Source organism: Hevea brasiliensis, chromosome 13 (genome assembly GCF_030052815.1).
Source record: "Hevea brasiliensis isolate MT/VB/25A 57/8 chromosome 13, ASM3005281v1, whole genome shotgun sequence".
In the NCBI taxonomy this organism is placed as follows: Eukaryota; Viridiplantae; Streptophyta; class Magnoliopsida; order Malpighiales; family Euphorbiaceae; genus Hevea; species Hevea brasiliensis.
This window is the reverse complement of record NC_079505.1, coordinates 65,450,904-65,458,788: the sequence shown is the minus strand read 5'-3', so window position 1 is coordinate 65,458,788 and position 7,885 is coordinate 65,450,904. Positions and strand designations below refer to the sequence as shown.

At 40.3% G+C, this 7,885-nt stretch overlaps 1 non-coding gene across 1 annotated transcript; it reads right to left on the bottom strand.

The window, feature by feature from the left end:
• Nucleotides 1-933: 933 nt before the first annotated feature.
• LOC131172405 (small nucleolar RNA R71) lies at nt 934-1,040 on the bottom strand. Its single transcript, XR_009142883.1, has one exon. It is a non-coding gene; the product is annotated as a small nucleolar RNA R71 (small nucleolar RNA).
• Nucleotides 1,041-7,885: the final 6,845 nt, after the last annotated feature.

Below are 7,885 nucleotides of genomic sequence, written 5' to 3'. Positions count from 1 at the left end.
CACCACTTACTGCAGAAAATATTTCATACTTGGTGATTTTAGTTAATTTAATTTCTGGTGGATTCTACACCCATCAAGAATTTTGGCACCGTTGCTGGGGACTGAAATTTATTGGATTTTTTGTTTTGTGTATTATGTTATTAATTTTTTTTGTGAGTTGTTGCTGTTTTTAGGTTTGTGAAAAAAAAAATTTCTTTTACGGTGTTACTGTTCATTAAGAATTTTGGTTGAATTTGGAGGGTGGCCCATACCTATTTTGAAGGAAACGACGCTCTGATCAAAACCAGTGAATTCGTAGGATTCTTTTGCCCCACCCTCTTGAGGTCAAATTCCATCGTTTCCTAAGGTTTTGAGGCATTTTTCTGTTTTTACTTTGATTTCTTTCTGTTTATGACAAGAACTTCTTAATCTGGTGAGTTGATCTTTGATCCAAAAGTAGAAAAAATAGCTAAACAGTTGAGAAAATTGGCTAAGCAAGGTAGGCTGATTCTGAGTACATCTGAAGGAGTCCAATCTCCAAAGGAGTTAAGTTTATATTCAAATTCGGATTCAAATTCCAAAAACGAAACCATGGCTGCTAGAACTTTGAAAGAGTTGGCTGCTCCTGATCTAAACTAACAGCCTTTGTGTATTCAATAACCTACTTTAAATGTTGCTTTTGAGTTGAAATCTGGACTAATCCATTTGTTGCCTAAGTTTCATGGTCTTGCAGGTGAGTATCCACATAAGCATTTAAAAGAATTTCATGTTGTGTGTTCCAGCATGAAACCTCAAGGAATTTCAGAGGATCAAATCAAGCTTCGAGCTTTCCCTTTCTCACTGAAAGGCACAACTAAGGATTGGCTGTATTTCCTTCCTTCCAGATCTGTCAACTCATGGAATGGGATGAAGCAGATATTTTTGGATAAGTATTTTCCTGATTCTTGTGCTGCCAACATAAGAAAAAAAGTTTGTGGAATTCGACAGTACAATGTGAAGAGCTTGTATGAGTACTGGGAGAGATTTAAGAAGCTGTGCGCAAGCTGTCCCCATCATCAAATAAGTGAGCAGCTGTTAATTCAATATTTCTATGAGGGACTTCTACCAATGGACCGCAGTATGATAGATGCTACTAGTGGAGGAGCTTTGGTTGACAAGACACCAAATGAAGCAAGGAGACTGATTGCTAACATGGCAGCAAATTCTCAGCAGTTTGGAATGAGAATGGATCACTCATCCATGAAGGTTAATGAGGTAAGTACATCTAACCTTGAGAAACAGATTTCTGATTTAACTTCTTTAGTAAGGCAGTTGGCTATAGGAAACATGCAAACTTTTAAGGTATGTGGAATTTGTTCAGGTTCGGGTCATATTACTGATATGTGTCCTGCGTTACAAGAGGATGAATCAATGCAACATGCTAATGTAGTAGGACATTATGGACAGCCACAACGCAGGTATGATCCCTATTCGAATACTTATAATCTAGGATGGCAAGATCATCCCAATTTGAGTTATGGGAATCAATCGGTGCAAAATCGATACCAGCAGCAAAGACCACAAGTGAATCAACCATAACCGCCTCCACCTCCACCTCCCTCAAATCAAGGTATGCCACTTGATGAAATTGTTAAGGCTTTGGCTAACAATACACAACAGTTTCAATAGGAGACCAAAAATAGCATTCAAAATATAGAGAGACAGATATTCAGTTAGCCTCATCTGTGAGCAAGTTAGAAGCTCAAGGTTTTGGAAAGCTTCCATCACAAACAATCATAAACCCTAGAGAAAATGCAAGTGCTATACTGTTATGGAGTGGGAAAGAAGTTGATAATCAAACTCCACAAGAGTCAACGAAAAAGAAAAAGCAAGGAAAAAAAGAGTCTAAATTTGAGGTAAATACTGAACCTAAACTGAATAAGGTTAATAATTCTGTTCTTCCTCCATTCCCATGCAGGTTGGCTAAAAATAAGAAAGAAGAACAAAAGAAAGAAATTTTGGAGACTTTCAGGAAGGTAGAGGTGAATATACATTTACTTGATGCAATCAAACAAGTTCCCAAGTATGCTAAGTTCCTTAAGGAGCTATGCACTACAAAGCGCAAGTTGAGGAATAATGAGAAGATCAGTGTGGGGGAAAATGTGTCGGTATTAATTTAGCAAAAATTACCCCCTAAGTGTAAGGATCCAGGTTCATTTTCTATTCCCTGCAGAATAGGTAATTCTAAATTTGAACATGCAATGGCAGATTTAGGAGCATCTATTAATGTTATGTCAAATTCAGTTTTCCAAACTTTAAATTTGAGTCCTTTGAAAGAAACCAGTGTCATTATTCAGTTAGCTGATCATTCTAATGTTTACCCATTGGAAGTAGTTGAGGATGTGTTGGTGCAGGTTGGAGGATTGATTTTTCCTGTAGATTTTTACATTCTGGATTTGGGGGATGATAGTGTTCCCACATCAAAGTCAGCTTTGATTTTGTTTGGAAGACCTTTCCTAAAAACTGCTAAGACAAAAATTGATGTGGATGAGGGTACCTTAACTATGGAGTTTGATAGAGAGACTGTCAAATTTAATATCTTTGATGCCATGAAGTATCCTGCTGATGATCATTCTGTCTTTTCTATTAATGTTGTTGATACATTTGTGCAGGATATTTTTGAGGATAAGCTAGAAAGAAAATCACAATTGCATGAATTAGAGGAAATTCGCCTTAAGGCTTATGAAAATTCTAGGATCTGTAAAGAAAAGACAAAGGCATTCCATGACAAAATAAGGAAGCAGTTTGTGATTGGGCAAAAAGTTTTATTGTATAATTCTATATTGAAGCTGATGCTTGGTAAGTTGCATTCTCATTGGATTGGACCCTTTGTTATTACTAATGTGTTTCCTTATGGTGCAGTTGAAATTCAAAGTTTAGGAACTAACAAAGTGTTCAAGGTCAACGGTCATGAACTCAAGCTATTTTATGAGGGGTTTCAAGAGCATTCAGTGGATTAAGGAGCTATGGCATGTCCTGCTAACGACGATAAACAAAAGCACTTATTGGGAGGCAATCCATGGGTGGCTTGTTAGCCACAATCAGATTTGTCTTCTTTCCCTTATTTTATTTTATTTTCTAGCATTTTTTTTTCTTCTTTCTTTTGCATTTGGGCTTTACATTGGGGACAATGTAAGTTTTAAGTGTGGGGGAGGAGAAATTTGTTGCTTTAATTTAAAAATAAATAAATTTATACTTATAAGCTTGATTCATGATTTTATATTAACTCTCGGGGAGAAATGCTTTGTCCTTGAAATGACTTTTCTATTTTAGATTGAATTTTTGAAATTTTAGGCAAGGTAATAGTAACTTTAATGATGGATTTTCCCTCTTCCCCATACCATATAGCAATTTTTTTTCCTGCATAAATCATCTAGCTTGATTTAATGGTGAAATGATTAATTATGTGTGCTTTAAACTAGTGTCATGCATATTTCATAACTTTGTTTAATCTATCAGGGCACTTTATAATATGTAGATGCATAAATTGGGAGAAATAAAAGGTTGAACTTAAAAATTGCTCCGCTATTTTAGTTAAGCAAACTAACCAGGGGTCTTCATGAACTCCATGTTGATTCTCAGGCCAAAAGCTAGCTAGGATATGAGCAAGGTACTTTTCTGAAGGTGACGGTTGAAAAAAGAAAAAAAATAAAAAATAAAAAAATTATAATAACTGTGACAAGAGAGAAGTACCAATTTCAAATATATATAAAAAAATGGCATTTCTACCTCCCCTAAGATTTTCAAAGAGCTATAATTATTGTGCCTTGATAAATTAACCTTGTGTTCTGGTATGTATTGACTTAAAATTTTATGGAACTTTAATTGTGTGAGCTTAATTGATTTCAAGCCTATTGTTTTATGTTGGAAATTTGTTGATATATTGGCATGGTGTTGATGGAATTTGTTGTAATAGTTATTACCTTACTTGCCTCTTCTTTCAAACTTTTAATCTTTTGTTAAAGAATGTTGTGATAGGGTGAAGTTAAGGAACTTTTAAGTGGAGTTGATTGAGAGTTTAAGTTATGCTTAAGGACAAGCATGGAATAACTGTGGGGGAATTTGATAAGTGCATAATTTATTAATTTTACTCCCATCACATTTAATGTTTTTAATGTGTTTTTATGTTTATTTCAGTTGGTTAAGTATAGTTATCTATTAGGCATATGTTTGAGAGTTGTTGAAATAATTGTGTTAAATGGAGAAATTTGACTATTGCTGTATTTTTCAGGGTTTTGGTGAAGTTCTGAAGTAATATAGTGTGGAAGGAAGCTTGGAAAGGTCAAAGGATTGAGAAGCATTGTTGATACAAAGTACACGGGTCGTGTAAGCATAACCAAAGACCCGTGTAACATTCTGCCAGAAGGAATCCAGAGAATCGAGGAAGAAACGAAGTACACAGACCGTGTAATTTGACCCCTGTAAATCCTGGAGACCCGTGTAACTTTCTGTGCCAATAGAAACATGCCCATTCAGCTCGATGAAGTTACGGCCTTGGGCGTGTCTTGATACGGGCCATGTATCGTCGACGATCGATTTTACGATTTCGCTCTGAATTCTGATTTTGACAGAGACTCTAAAAAAACCTAACCCTAGACCATTTATTATAAATAGTGTCGACACCATATTTTGGCCGATCCCCAAAATCAATAAAACTTTGAAACCGATCCCCGGTACTAAGTCTCCTTTGGACAGCTAATCACATTTCCGATCCCTCTTCGATAGGCAGGCACAATTCCGATCTCTCCTCACAAAGAATTAAATCAAATTGTTAAGTTCTCGCATCAGTCAAAGCTTTACCTGTCTATCGCTCACCGATCTCTCAAACCCATTGTCGAAACTCAGGACCCGTCAAGTATATTCCTGATAAACGAAATGAACTGGCACTAGATCTTTTCTTACCAGTTTTATTGCCGATCTCCTTTTCGAAAGATTAAGAGCTAAGGTTTTGGTTCGGTTTAATGAGGATTCCGATCTTAAGTGTTCAAGTTAAATTTTCAATTTTAATCAAGTCCCATTCAGCATTTCTTCCCCACCGATCTCATGCTTATTGTGCTTTCCGATCTCTTATACTTAGATTAATAATTGCATTTAGTTCTTGTTTCGCTATGCTCATACAATCAAATACTTAGGCAATTCAGAGATTTTCCAATCACATCCGTTCATTGAACAAAAGAGACATCCCATTTCATTTCATTTTTTTTTTTACAAGCTATTCAGCTGGAGGGTCACCCTCAGCCTGATTTACATTTTGCTCACTCTCTCTCTCACCCTCGGCTTCCCCCTCACTGTCCTCATCATCACCCCCAGGAGCCAGGTCGGCCATCCAAGAGAAGTCCTCCTTTGGGTAACGCTTCTGGAGTTCGGCCAAGAGGTCCTTGTGAGCATTCACATAGGCCCCGGCTATTCCCGTCACCATCTCTTCATCTTTCTCCTTAAGCTCCCCGTCTTTCTCTTTAAGCTCCTCGATGAGTTGGGCGACCTGAGCGGCCGTTGGCACATGGCGCTGGACTTCTCCGAGAACCAGATTCCTTTCAGCCAGAACAAGATTCAGTTCAGCCAGCCTATCTTCATAAAACTTCGCCCGTCCCTCAACTTGAGATATATAATCCCGAGCGGATGAGAGTTGGGATCGAAGGGAAGCCACTTCCTGATTTTTCTTCCTGATCTCCTTACTCAGACGCTGAACCTTTTCCCAAACCATGGTTTGATTCACCAGGCACTCCACGTTCAGGCTCATGGATTGAGTCAAGATATCATCAAGGCTGTTCGAGGATAGCCTGTCCCGATCCTCCCGGAGGAAGATGGAAGACCCCAAGACTTGGGCAAAACCGGGGTTCTCCCGAACAGTCCGGTTATTCTTCAGGGACTCGATTAGCTTTTGAGCGCCACGAGAAGAGGTCCTCCCAGAAGATTGAGAAGGACCCCCTTCCGCACTAGAAACAACTGGAGGAGGTGGAGGCTGCTCTTTCGATCTAGGAGGAGATCGAGCGGCCTGCGGCAGGCCCGAGGGTTGAGGTAGGTCCCCTTGTACTTCCCCAGGTTCATGTCCAGGCGTTCGAAGCATTTCTGAACGCTTCATCTCCTTTATTTTCCGGGAGATCTCTTTGTCCTTCTTCCGCTTCCTAGAACCCTCACCGCCCGCCATACCTGCACAAAGAAAAGGTCAGTGAGATCGCTAAGGTCCTGAGATATGAGATATAAAAAATACCAATGCCGAGGTCAGAGAGCGGAAGTCCGCGGTCTTGGCAGTGGCGATTGAATAGTCCAATGGTGCAACTCGGCAGTCACCGCATCCAAACAAGAATACTTTTGAGTGGCGGCCTGACTCTTCAGATCCATCACTATTAAGCTTTCCTCCTGGTTCAGGGTAATATGCTTCGGAAGCAAAGGCCCCTGGTACCACCAGCTACGGGGGAAGTCCTCAAAGCAGCTCGGATCTTTGCTCCTCAGAATGAAGAAAGCGGTTCTTCCAATTCTTAAGGGATGAGGCGGATCGGAAAAGAGCCCGCAATGAGGCTTCACTGAAAGAACCGATGTTCGTCATCCTTTTGGCGAGTTAGTGCATGCGGCTCGGCGAACACCTTAGCCGTGGTCGATTCCCTTCGATCGGCATAGACCTCTGAAGGCTACCATGATACGCCACGAGTTAGTGTGAATTTGAGCATTGCATGCTCAGTGAAGTTTTAGGACCTCCTTATAGAAGTCATCTAGAGGGAACCGAAGACCGGCCTTTAACTGTTCCTCGTACACCATAAACATGCATTCTCTTCAAAGGAGTGATCGACACGAAGATCGCCGTGGCACTTGATTAGCTCGTACGAATCAGGCCGAATGTTGTATTCTTGGCTAAACAATTGCAGATCGGATTCTCGAAGAACCGACGGTAGCTCGTCTATAGGGAGAGTCTCCCTCCCTGAAACAGGTGCACGCCTTGATGGTATGATCCGCCCCCGAGCTGGAACGGAGACCCTAGGGGGTTCAGGTTGCGTGCTTGGCCCGACTACCTCTTCTTCATCGGACGACCATGAGAATGAATGGAAGGAGGGCTCGCGCTCTCGACCTTCGACACCGCTCATTTTCAATGGAAATATAGAACTTAATCTAAAAAGAAGATCAAAGCCCTTACCGAGTCTTATCGTCGGAAGAACTTGGGAAAAATGAGAGAACTTCGAAGTTGTGAGCAAGAGACTGAAAATGGAATGAGAGAGCAAATGGCTAACCCCCCCATCCCTATTTATACTAGTCCGAGCATTTAATGCTCACGAGGTTCCATGCAGTGCATCGGTTAACGGGATTCGCCAGCTGTTCTGACACGTCTCTCGAACATTCCGAGATCGGTTAATTGGAGATCGGCATAATAAGTTGAATATTTTGAACAAAGGATTAGTTAAGAGTCGTTTTGTTAGGACCCAGATCGGACAAATATATCAGAGGTCGGAAAATAATCAATAAGATAATAATTGGAGAAACAAGACTTTTATTTCCAAAAGATCGGATTACATCATTAGGGCGATCTCTAGGGATCGGATTACAATAAAGGTCTAACTACATCATTTGGGCGATCTCTAGAGATCTGATTACATTAACGGATTACATCATCTGGGCGATCTCTAAGGATCGGAATACATTGGAGATCTGATTATATCAAAAGGCTGATCTAAGGATCAGTTTATAACTGATCCCAAGGATATTGCCGACCGGATGCTTCATCCGCTGTCGGAACACCCAATGTGGATCAGAATCGCTGTCGGAACACTCAATGTGATGAGAAGCCAAATGAACTCAGTTGAGCGACTCGAGATCGGTACAACCGAGGTCCGCAATACAGATCGGTCAAATCCAGTTCTCTCACCATCGTCAGTTA